This window comes from Microtus pennsylvanicus, chromosome X (genome assembly GCF_037038515.1).
Source record: "Microtus pennsylvanicus isolate mMicPen1 chromosome X, mMicPen1.hap1, whole genome shotgun sequence".
Taxonomy (NCBI): Eukaryota; Metazoa; Chordata; class Mammalia; order Rodentia; family Cricetidae; genus Microtus; species Microtus pennsylvanicus.
The window spans coordinates 18631835-18644234 of NC_134601.1; the positions used below are offsets into that span (position 1 = coordinate 18631835).

The following is a 12400-nucleotide window of genomic DNA, read 5'->3' on the forward strand; positions in this document are numbered from 1 at the left end:
GGCACCAAGTGTCCCCAGGTTTCTCCTTTTGGGGATGGGAGGCACCACTCAGTGTGGTGGCCCAGCGATAGAATGTCACTGAGCAGCATCATAGCACTATTCTGGGGCATGTGCTCCACAGCCTGGCAATCTCTGCTGAGCTGGGCAGACACAGGGCAAGGGCACTGGCCCAGGGCCAGGAGTCAGGGCCTCAGTCCGGTCCCTGTGCTGGTGGGAAGGAGGGGCAGATAGCAATGAGCCCTGGTAGAGACAGAAAGATGAAGTCCTCAGTGTGTTTCTCTGGGGTGTGTTCTGGGGGCAGGATTCACCTCAACAGGTCCCACACTGCGTCACTTTTCCCTTCCTGCCTCTCTCCCTGGCTATTCACCTTTTTTCTCATTTGACTTTCTCTCATTTCAGTAAAGTTTACAAAGCTATCCTCCGCAGATCTCAGATGAGGGGCCCAGTAGGGCACCACCAGCAGCTCAGGAGACAAGTGTTACATAGGTGTTAAGTTCAGAGAAAGGATTCCACAGACAGTTCCTCACTGTATAGACCAAAGGCTGTAAGGCCCCAGAGAGGAGCCCAAGAAGCTGGGCTGTCATGGTTAAAGATGGACTCCATCTTCATAGCACTTGGTCTTGGTCACAGGGATAAATGCCTTTGCCTTGGGACTGGAGAGATGGCTCTGCAGTTATGAACATTTGCTGCTCTTGCAGAGGACCCAGGTTTGGTTCCCAGAACACAGATTGGTATCTTACAAACAGGGGATCCAAATTCCTTCTTCTAGGCACCAAATGCCCTCTTGCATGGGCACCAGGCTTATGCATGGTGCACGTACATACACTTGAACACACACATACCCATAAGATAAAAATAAATAAATCTTCCATTATGTGTATTTAAATTCTTCAACCTCACTTTACTATTGAATGCATTTCAAATTACCAGATAATGATATGAAAAAAATCACAATGAAACCAGGTATTGGGGTGCACTCTCTAATCCTAGCACTTGGGAGGCAGAGGTAAGAGAATAGGAAGTTCACGGCTGACCTTAGCTACATGCGACTCAGTCTAAAAAACCTACAATTGTATTAAAATAGGCCCTGGGACCCAGCAGTCCCTACCTCAATTTTCGTTAGGTTGGAAAGTAGATTATATTCTGGGCATTGGCTTTGGTCATAGGTAGCCCCATGGTGGTGGATTATGCAGAGCATAGAAGACAAGTTCCAGCCCAACATTTGTTTGAGTATGAGTTCCTGGACTTTGGGACAAACTAAATGAGGAGTGAAAGGAAGAGTACATTGCAGAGTACTCATGACACCAAAGCAGTCCAATGTGCTGAATGGGGGACAATAGGGGAAAGGGGCTGTGGGCACCAGAGCTACCAAAGGCAGTGGGCATGTTCATATGTGACTCCAAGCAAAGGCCAGCTGGGCAGCCATAAGACTGGCAAACACTCATGTGTGCACTTATGAACACACTGAGACAGAAATACATAGATGCACACACAAGGATACAAGCTTACATGAATACGTGAAACATATATGAACATACATGCACAGAAACACACATGCACACAGACACAAATTAACACATACACAAGTATACACAAATATATACACAAGCACATATGCACATACAAGTCTATGTATGAAGACAGAAGCACATGTACATAATCTACATAGAAACTCAAGCAAACACACATTAATGATACACAATGTAGACACACATGTGCACATGCACATATATAAAATAAACATATCTCCACAGGCATACCCATTCATGCACTGCATAGAGAGAAACACACAAATAGATACAAATAGATGAGCATGTAGAAGTACATACACAGAGTACATAGGAATGTGTGCCATTAGAAACAGCTATTCTATGAACAAGGCAGCTGCCAAGGAGTGGCCTTGGCATGGGTCTAGGATAAGGAATTTTTCTGAGCACTAACTACAGGTCAGGTGCCTTCTGCATTCAGTGGGTCCCAGCTGGAGCCTAAGCCAAATCCACTGCTTAGGTTTAAACAAGTCAGATCTTGTAGAAGAGGCAGTTGGCCAGGTATCCTGGACCAGGGCCTAGATGGAAACAGGGCCCCTGGGGGGGATCTCTCCTTGAAGGGCTTGAGCAGAGGAGGTGAAGGACCTGGAGTGGGGGCCATAGGGCTGCTCTGAAAGTGTGGTTCCAGGCACTTCCCATGGGTTCCAGGCTCTCCTATGCACTCTGGGATCTCTTGGGAAAACAAAGATCATAGGAAGAGGTAAAGATTCTATTCTGGATACATAAGGTAGAGCCCTTGTTTCCCTTGGGGACCCAGAGAATCCAAGGTAGTCTGGTGATGAAGGGCCCCGGTGCCCACTGCACAAGGAGCGACTAGGGAAGAGGGTAGTGCCCTAGATAGTGAGCTGTCCCTGCTCAAGAGAAGTGGTGTTCAAAGAGTCATTGTGTGCATATGTGTATGCAACCCACACACATATGCACACACACAAAACATAGCTGATCAGAGCTTTTCAAAAGTCCCAAGTGTGGGATCTATTGAGGCTAAGCAGGCTGGGAGGTGGCGGGTTATGCAGTGGACAATACTTTGAAAGATGATCCTCCTTGATAACTAAGTTGGGGTTTATATGAGGATCCTTGGACTTCTGTGACAATTATTGTGGCTGATGAAAAACAATATTATTTATTCTTTTATGGTTCAGGGCTCATGTTGGCAGGGTGGTACTTCCTGATAAGGTCGTGCCTCTTGCAGCTCCTGGTAACTCCTTGTCTTGTGGTTACTTCATTAAGCCTCTGTTGTTCACAGTCCCTTATTTCTATATGTGTTGGGAATTTCTCTCTGCTTGTCTTAGGATATTGTCATTGTACATGGGGCCTGCCTGAAGCACCAGAGAACATCTGCTCAGCTCACCATTCTTCACTTAGTCACATCTGCAATGACCCTAGTTTCAAATAAAGCCCGTTCCAGCAATGGCAATCAGCCAGGATGACTCTCTGGGTTCCTGTCAACGTGCTCCAGGGCTGCAGGTGAATACTGACCCTGGAACATTGGAGACGATCTGTGATGTTAGCCTGGGAAGAGTAGACATGAAAAGGGTTGGATAGGTCAGTGTCTACCTAAGGGACCAGGGCCTCTGAACCTGACCAAGAAACTGCCATTCCAGAGGAGGTTGTGACAATCACACTAAGTGGCAGAAGTGAAGTTGAACAAGCAGGGGACATGACCTGGAGGCCAAAAGGAAGCAAGGTGGGTAGCCACAGGGTCCATAGAGTGGAGGTGGCTGGTAGTCGTGACAGAGCAGATTGAGGACTCAGGAAAATGAGAAGGGCTGGACATAAGGAGACCAGCCTGGAAAGTGGTCAGCTGACTGCTTCCTGCAAATTTCTAAGGCTAAGGTGAGATTGCCCAGGAGTAGCATGAAAAGCACAGGAGAGGACCGAGGTCCTGGAGTGGCAGATTCAGACACAGTGGGGGTAAGGGTAGGACCAAGAAGAAAGGAGGGAAAGGACAGGGAGGGAGCAGAGAGTCAGTCTAATGGCTATCCCCATCATAGACATCTCTGGATCTGTCTCCCTAAGGATTTCCAATGTAGGGAGCTGGGACAGGGCTTGGTGTAAGAAAGAACTTTCTAGCATAGGTCACTAACAACTGGATCCTCCCTCTTCTCACTCTGGATCCAGAGCCCTCAAGACTGGCACAGAAGGACAGTGATACCAGGGATCTTCCCACATTGTGAAAGGCCACAAAGGGGACCTAGTCTGGTGATCTTGGGGAGGGAGGCCACGTTCCTGTGCTTGCAGCTCCTCTGCCCTCATTTGCTAACTTTCTCTAGGTGATTTATCAAGACCCCCACAAGCCTCCACTTGTTTATGGAGAATGTGGGTGATAAAGAAGAGCAACTGGAAAGTGGCCAGCTCTGGTGCCTGCAGCCCAGAGTTGCTCTTCAGGGAAGCTGTTCTAGGCAATGGAAATCAGGAAGTGTACCGGGGGCTCTGAAGTCCACCCAGTCCCTAAGGAACCAGCTGCTGATTCCAAGCATGCCCAAGTTCCAAGACAGCCATGGATCCTCCAGCAGAGCCAATGACACTGTGCTGGGGGTGGGGGGAGCTCTCACCTGGAGGATAGACAGAAGAAAGTGGAAATGGGGACAGTGTAGTGTGTGAGCAAACATGTGAACAGGAGCGTGAGGGAAAGTGAGTGAGCATTAATTAGTGTGGAAAGTAACTGTCTAAGTACTCATGTGTGAATACCCCCCCGTGTGTGTGTGTGTGTGTGTGTGTGTGTGTAAGAGAGAGAGAGAGAGAGAGAGATGATGATGATGATAAGTGACTTTGTGAATCAATAGGCATGTGTGGATGAATGAATGCAGGCTAGCTTATATGAGTGGGAGGAAATATGTGTAAGTGACCTTCTGTGAGTGTGAGTGAGCAAGTGCCATGTATGAGTGCATGAATGCAGGTACGGGTGAACATGTGAGTAGTGTTTACTGAGTGTGAGAGTACGGTGTGTGACTGAGCACATGTGTGAATTGCATGAGCATGGGGGTGTGGGGGTGAACATGTGAAGATATGTGTTGGATGAATGAGGAGTGGGGTGAGCTTACAAATATGTATGTTGGGTGCTTGTGGTGTGGGTGAGCACTTGAATGTACATGTCGTGGGGGGCTGAGCGTGAGCATACGAGTGTGCACGTTGGTGGATGTGGACTGAATGCGGGATGGCATGAGTATGTGAGTGTACATGTTGGCAGCTGTGGATGCCTGTAAATGACTGTATGTTTAGTGAATGTGGCTAGGTGTGAATGAGAGAGTGTATGTGTTGGGTGACTGTGGGATGGAGGCAAGCACCTGAGTGTACATGTGGGGTGAGTGTAGGAAGTGGTGAGCATGTGCATGCTGCTGACCGTGAGTGTGGGTTGGGACGAGCACATGAGTATCCATTTTGGTGACTGTGGGATGGTGTGAATGAGTAGAAATGTATGCTGGGTGAGTGTGTGCAAGTGAGCACACGAATGAGCATATGGGGGGAGTGTAAGTGAGCAAGTGAATGTGGACATTGGGTACAGGGTAGGTACGAATATGAGTGTTCGCACTGGCTGAGTGTGGAATGGCTGTGTAGTAAGCATGCTGGTGAGTGTGAAGCGGCTACGAATGTGTGTGTGCTCATGTTGTGAGTGTGGGGTAGCTGTATGAATGTGTATGTGAGTGTGCAAGTAGTCTGCCTGTGCTGAGAAGTGTCAGTATTGGCCCTGGCTTTTCGACAGAACTAGATGCTTCCTGGGGGAGGGGCTGACTATAGGGGTGTGACCTTCCCTGGTTCCACCACAGCAGTGCCTTCCTGTGCTTTAGATACGTGTCTTACACAGTGGCAGCTCCTCAAAAACTGCTTTCTCTGAACTTCAGAACCAAGTCATTCCCCATCAATGGTTCCCCCATATCCCTTATCCCAAAGATCTGAAGAATCACTGTCTGGCAGCCACTCCCTTTCAGCAGACACCATTGCATCCCCATCACCCAACTCTGCCTGGTACATAGGCTCCCTTGGTGCCTTGTGTGTTCAGGTTTCTCCCTCTCTTCAGCAGGTGGAGTGGCCCCAAGGTTTGGCCCATAGCCTTCTCCTCAGCCCCTACACCTGTTCACAGACCAAAGCAAGGTAGGATCTAGGGTCAGCTTCTGCTGTCCCAGCCACTGGAAAGCTCAGTGCTACAAAGACCAGTGACAGGTGCAGCTCCCCTCTTTAGGTCCAGGGGCACAAAAGGGTGACTGCCCTCACTGGTGCGCATGGGTGTTAGGGGGTACATGTGGGTGTCTGCTCTAGGGTATCCCCTATATCTGTGTTTAGGTGTCTACTTTATCCTGGAAAATGGTTGTTGCTTGATAACCTTTAGGGGTCACAGACTGAAAAACTCTGTTATAAGCTCTAGCTTATATGTGTTTGAATGCCTGCACTCCCAACGCTTACCAGGCGGTTTCAGACAACCATCAACCACAGGAGCCCACCAAGAGCCCGGAGAACCCAAGCTACAAATCAGCTCCAAACTCCAAGGGTAGAGGGTCTTGAGAGGTGCTGTCCAGTCATATGCGGGGGCTTTCTTCACCAGCAGCTTATCAGCCCCACTTTCCAACCACGCCCATCGCTATTCTGCCAGTGTCCTTGGAGGGCCATGCCAGGCTAGGAAGTGCTGGCATTCCCTCACATCCTGGGGACAGAAGGGCGCACACCGGGCGCAAGGCTCAGGAGCACCTTGTCCCCAGAGCCTGTTCGCCAGTGCACTGCCCCCCATCCGCTCCTCCTCCTCCTCCCCCTCTTCCTCCTCCTCTTCCTCCTCCTCCTCTTCTAGCACCATCACCACCACCAACACCACCAACACCTCCTCCTCCTCCTCTTCCACCACTACCTCCTCCTCTTCCTCCTCCTCCTCCTCCTCCTCCTCCTCCTCCTTCTCCTCCTCCTCCTCCACCACCACCACCACCATCCACCACCACCACCAGCACCAACACCACCACCACCACCAACACCACCACTAACACCAACACCACCAACAACACCACCAGCTCCCTCCCTCCCCCACCCCTTCCTCCCTCCCTTCGTGCTTAGAGCTGCGGCTGGAGTTGAGCGAGCGCACAGCGTCGCCGCCTCTGGTGCGGAGCGTGGGGAGCACTCGGCCACAGCCCTCGCCTGCTGCGGAGGGTCCTGCTCCGCACTGCTGGTCAGGCCGCCGCGTGCCCGGGCCCTTCCGTCCTTGGAGCGGATTGTTGCCCGCCAGGCGCCCTCCCGCAGCAACAGCGACAGCCAGAGCAGAGGCCGCAGTGGCGGCTGTGTCCATGCCGGGGTAAGTGGTGCCCGGGGCGCACAGGCGGGCGCGGAAGGGGTGGGCGCGCTAGCAGGCGGGGGCGAGAGAGCGGCCCAGCAGGTGGCGCGGCTGCAGGTGGGGGGTACGCAGGATCCTGCCCCAAGGCACCTGATCCCTAAGGGCCTTGCCTGCCTGTCCTTGCGGCAGTATGGGTGCGCGTCACCCTGGGCCCTCAGAGCTGGCGGGCAGCGCCCCGCACCCGCACCCGCACCCTGCACCTAGCATCCCGCGCGCACGCGCATTTGTGTCTAGGGAACAAGGCCGCTGGGGGCTGCGGGCTGTGGGCTGGGGCTCCAGGCAGGCATAGCCAGGGGCGCCAGGCCTGGGCCAAGAGTCTAGCCCCTGCGCACACACCTTCTCAGGGCTTTGAGGCAACCCCTCCCCCTGCCTCCCCGCACTGTATCATCCTCCCCCTCACATGTTCCTACACTGTCCTCTGCACGCCCACATAGCTGCCCAGCTGACCCTGCCACTGGCATGGACAGTGCCACCCGCAAGTGGCGGAGGCACATTGAACAAGTCTTTTATCTCTGCCAACAGCTGCCTTCCTCTCCTCACCTGTGTGACCTTGGCCAGAGGGTTTCTGTGATGGGGAACCTCAGTGTTCTTGGGGTTGAAGGCTCCAGCTCTGCTATTCCAGGATGTGGAGCCACTGGCATCATCTCTGGAGCCCAGGAAGACATGCTCCTCTCTCTATGACCTGGTCTCCCTCTCCTGTGAGCCACTATGGGGCTTAGTGACTCAGCCAACAGAGAGAGGCAGAAGGCAGGGTCCGGGTTCAGGGTCTTGGTGCCTCACCTGGGCAGGACAGGCAGGCAGGAGCTCCCTATCGGAGCTCTGGCCAAGGGCTCAGGGAAGGAAGGTATGGGAGTATGCAAGCGCATCTCCTTCACTCTCCTGCTGCAAGGTAGGCAGGGCCAGGATCTCCCCCTTCCTACTGAATGTTTGCCACTCCAAGACCAGACCCTGAAGGAGGCTGCTACTTCTTTCACAGATGGGGCCTTGAGTTTCTGGCCTAAAGTGGGCTGCTACATAATCAAGTCTCCATCCCAGTCTCCCCTAGCTCTCTACAAGGGTTTTGGCCGCATCCTGCAGATACCACCTGCACATACACCCCCATCCATAGTTCTGGGATCTGAATCTCTACCCTTGCCCCTTCTATTATGTGACCATTTAAAGTAAAGGTTTGATTCTTAATCTACATGGGCTTCCCAGGTGCCTGGCACAGGCTTGACAGAGTGGGCACTTGGTTTTTGTGTGGCACATTCATGACCTTGATTCTGCTAGATCTACAGGCTCACTAATAAGATGAAAAGCTTTGATCTCTGTCCCCATTTCACAGACAAGATCGTTGAGGCTTCAGGAGGGGAGAGACTTATCAGTACACTGAAGGCATAGATGAAGGTCTCTTTGTTTTGTTTGAGCAGATAGCTGGGGATGCTTCTGTATATCTATGGGTTGTATGTATAAATAACGCCATATCACCCCCTTCCTGAGCTCCTCTTGCATCCACACACGGTTCTATGCAGGCTCCTGGATCCCCTGGTGGAGCCTTCCATCAACCGTATTTATGAACTGAAGTATTTACACCCACCACCACCACCCTCCCTCGACAAGGAAACTAAGATTCCCTGGTTTGGAGAGGGGACCTTGGAGGAGTGGTCTGTAAGGCTGTCAAGTTCCATTGGGGCCCAGATTAGGCCTAGCAGAGGAGCCAAGAGTGAAGCTGACCCCTCAAGTCTGCACCAGGACAGCCAGTTGGTCAGTCGGAAGGAACTGGGCACTTGTGGTCCTGGGGCATTGATTGCCTGCCACTAGCTTTAAGGCAGGAGAAGGCCAAGGGCACAGGCAGTCTTGATCAGCTCCACCTGGTCCAATCCCAGCCCTGCCAGGTGGTTTGAGTGGAAGGCAGCCATGCTTTAGCACAGAGGAGGTGAGGCAGGCAGATGGGAGCAGGGCGGGCGTGGGAGGGGGTTCTGCACAGAGCCAGAAGGAGAGCCAGTCCTTGGGGAAGGGAGCCCCTGAAGCTGGGAGTATGTTTGGAAGAACACCAGGCTCAACAGAGGGAATGCCACTATGAACCCCTGGGGGCAATCAGGGCACCAGCAGCCTGTAGCAGACACCTATCTTGGTCTCTGATGACAGGGGCTCCAGGGTATAGTGCCTGCTCTATGCCTGATGGTTTCTGTGACCTTGGCTGAGTCTCTTTCCTTATCTAAATCTGAGGAACAGGGTGCACCTTGCAGGGCCTGCACTGACATTTCAAGATTCCTAGCTGGAGGTGCTAGGTTGAATCATTCGAGAGAGAAGAGATGGAAAGTTAGCCAGCAAGTGAACAAGTGAGCAAGAGAGAGAGGCCAGCCTGTAGATCACTGCACAATAGTCCAATCTGACCCAACCAGTCAGAAAGGCATCCAAAGTGGGCTGCAATGAGCTACCAAAGCCCCTCCACATGGTTGCTATGAGATGAGCCTAGCTGGACTCTTAGAGTTAATGTAGCCAAGTCCAACTTCTTCCAGCCATTTACCTTGATCGCCCACCACCTCTCAGAGCAAGTTGATGTACTGTATACCCTTCTGATTTTAAACTGGTGGAGCCTGTGATTCAGAAGTGATGGCTGTCTCCATCCCAGGTTACGAGCACATCAAATGGCAACGAGAACACTAACAATGGGAGTCACCTTGTGCCAGATACTGTTCTGAATGTTCCACAGACATCCTTTGTCCTGCCCTTCGCTGAAATAATAACTGAATAAAGCAAGTGCTGTCCTTATCTGCAGTTGACACATTAACAGACTGAGGCCCAGAGAAGTTAAATAATTTCCTCAAGGTCACACAGCCAGAGGATGGCAAAAACACCTGTTGTGATATCTCCAGAAGTTTCTTCCATTGTCTCTAGAAATATGTATTGAACTTTACTAAAGGGAACACTGAGTGTTTGAGCGGACTATCTGGGGAACACTTCTGAGGTAGAGTACAGACTCTTAGAAACATTCTACAGCTCAGGAGCTGAGATATTGGTGTCCCCACCCATGTGCCCAGTGAGAGAAAAGGATAAAATTTCTACCCATCCAAAGCACATGGAGAATGATTCACGTTCAATAAATTATCTATGTCATGCCTTCAGGGACACCCCTAAAAAAGAGCAGATAATGAATGGAGACCTGGACTGTGGCACCAAAGTTCCCTCAAGACCCTCCAGGGCCACCTCTGACTTCAGAGTGAGCCCTAGCTGTACCCCTGACTGGCTATGAGAAATCAAGACCTGCAATGAACACTTGGTTCCTCCTTGTCCCCTATCCATTTCCCAGCTCCTCACTGTAGCCTTACTCTCTGCCCTGGCTGGGCCAGTGTAAGCCAGGCCAACGGTGCCCAGCTGGGTAGCCCTCCCCTGCCGGGGTACCTTCTGTTGGGTGGGCAGTGCTGGTTCTCAGATGTAGAGGAATTTGGGCATCTGAGACCGTGCCAAGGTTGGAAAGGGAACAAGTCCAAGGTCACATGGCTGAGGAGATGACAAAACTGAACTAGATACATGGTTCAGGCAGATTCCCAGGGCTAGCAACTAGACTCTCTTGGAGCCCCAAAGCTTTTCGGAGACTTGTGCCCAAACCAAAGATATGTAAATGGGCGTTACTGTCATTTACCTCAAACTTTTCTTCTCCTTAAATATTTATTTCTTTTATTTTATGTGTATGTGTGTGTGCTTGAGTGTATATGTGTACCATGTAAGTGCATACCACATACATGCAGGAGCCTGTGGAGATGCAAAGGGGGCATCAGACCCTCCAGAACTAGAATTACAAGCAGTTGAGAAACCATCATGTAGGTGCTGGGAACCAAACCAGGTCCCCTGAAAGAGCAGGAAGTACTCTTAAGCCATCTCTCCAGCCTGAAGTGTGCCTTTTTCAAAGGGATCTCGAATTCACTGTTCTTGGTTCTCCCAGGAAATGGGCAGCCATTCCTTCAAATGAGTTCTTTCATGAACCACAGTCTTGAGACACTTTCTAAAGCGACATTATCTGATATGCCATTTATTATCCACAAGTAAGAATTTAACTTAATTAAAGCGAAATTACAAGTCCCCATCTTCGGTTGCACTGAATGTGTTAGTTACAAGTGTTTAGTAGCCATGCATGGCTGCTGGCTTCCCTATCGGATGAGGAGGTATAAATAAATGTTCCCATTGTTGTTCAAAGGTACCACCTCAGCTTGGATGCAGACCTAAGTCCTTACATGGCTCCTAAAGCTACTTGTACTACACTACCCTGTGGCATTCAAGCTACTAGTCCAACTATGGCTCAAGATTTCCCAGAAAACCTCCCAGAAATGAAGTCCCCCGTGAGTTCTGGGCACTCATAAACATTTGAGGGAGTGTTCTTTGATTAGCTAGACTCTGATCGGAGGGTTTAACAACTGAGGATACAAGGTGCCAGGATGAATGTATTCTATTGTTGAGATGTGCCCAGCCATGCCAGGGGCCACGTCTTATTGGTGTGATGGCCCTTGGGGACTCTGTTCCATAGTCATTCAACCGTATTTCTAGTGACCCTTGTGCCCTGTGTCTGCTTCTGTGAGAGCGGGGAGGAAAGCACAAGCGAATGAGCTTCACTGTGTTCATCAAAGATGCTGCTGCTACCAAAGCGCCCAGCTGGCTGGATCCAGCAGCTTCAGTGGAGGCTGTGAGGCTTTGAGGCCAGGTTGCATCTGTCACAGCACAGTCCCCAACTTTACCCCTGCCCTGCACATTCTGCCTAAGCAACTCAGACTTAGCTAGACAGCCTGAGCTCCAACTTCTCAGGAGCCACGCGGGGCTGGTGATTGCTAGACTGGTCACAGGAACTAGAGACAATCTAGTCATTCCAGCATGCTCAACAAGGTCAACTCAAAGTCCCTACACAGACCCTGAAGCACTCTCTTCTGACTCCTTGAAAGGGAGTAATGGAGATAGATGTGGACATTCCAGGTCAGCTCATCCATTCCTTGAAGAATCCATTTCGGCCAGAGAAATACTTCCTGAGGACCATTTCAGGGACCTGGACACTTAAGAGCATAAAGCCCACTTATCTGGGGGGTGGGGGATAATTGTGCCAGGCATCCTGATGACTCCAGGGGTCCTCACACACCCAACTTGGAGCCAGCCCCGAATCCTAACACTACAAAATCCTGATGGTGCTAATTAGTCCCCACCGTGTGCCCAGGGTACTCCCAGCATTTGGTAGCTGAAAACAGAAGTCAAGACTGGGAGGCCACAGTTTAGAGGCCTGGGAAGCTCTGTATAGATGGGTAAGATATTGTCTGGGGTTTAAAAAATAACATTTGTGTTCCTCCTATTTTTAAATAATGAATGTTTTACAGACATACTCTTTTTTAACTATTAAAAAATAAAACACAAAAAAATCTAAGATGTAGAAAGCTCCTCTCCACCTCATTCTACCACCAAAGTACAAGCCAGTTTTCCATTCTATTGACTTCCTTCTGCTCTCTTCTCTTTGCATGAACTATGTATTTTCACATTACTGTAGTTAAACCATGAGCTCAATTGTGTGATCTATTTTTTTACTTTA

General features: G+C 50.6%; 1 protein-coding gene across 19 annotated transcripts in view; it reads left to right on the forward strand.

The window, feature by feature from the left end:
- Nucleotides 1-6191: 6191 nt before the first annotated feature.
- The window catches only part of Atp2b3 (ATPase plasma membrane Ca2+ transporting 3), a 72973-nt gene continuing 66764 nt past the window's right edge, over nucleotides 6192-12400 (forward strand). For 6 of the 19 annotated variants that reach the window (XM_075957999.1, XM_075958016.1, XM_075958009.1 and 3 more), the window contains exon 1: nucleotides 6473-6816. The gene's annotated coding sequence lies outside the window, so the exon portion shown is untranslated. Of the gene's footprint in view, nucleotides 6817-12400 lie in introns of all 19 variants that reach the window. The other 13 variants (XM_075958014.1, XM_075958011.1, XM_075958015.1 and 10 more) reach the window with 9 other exon arrangements.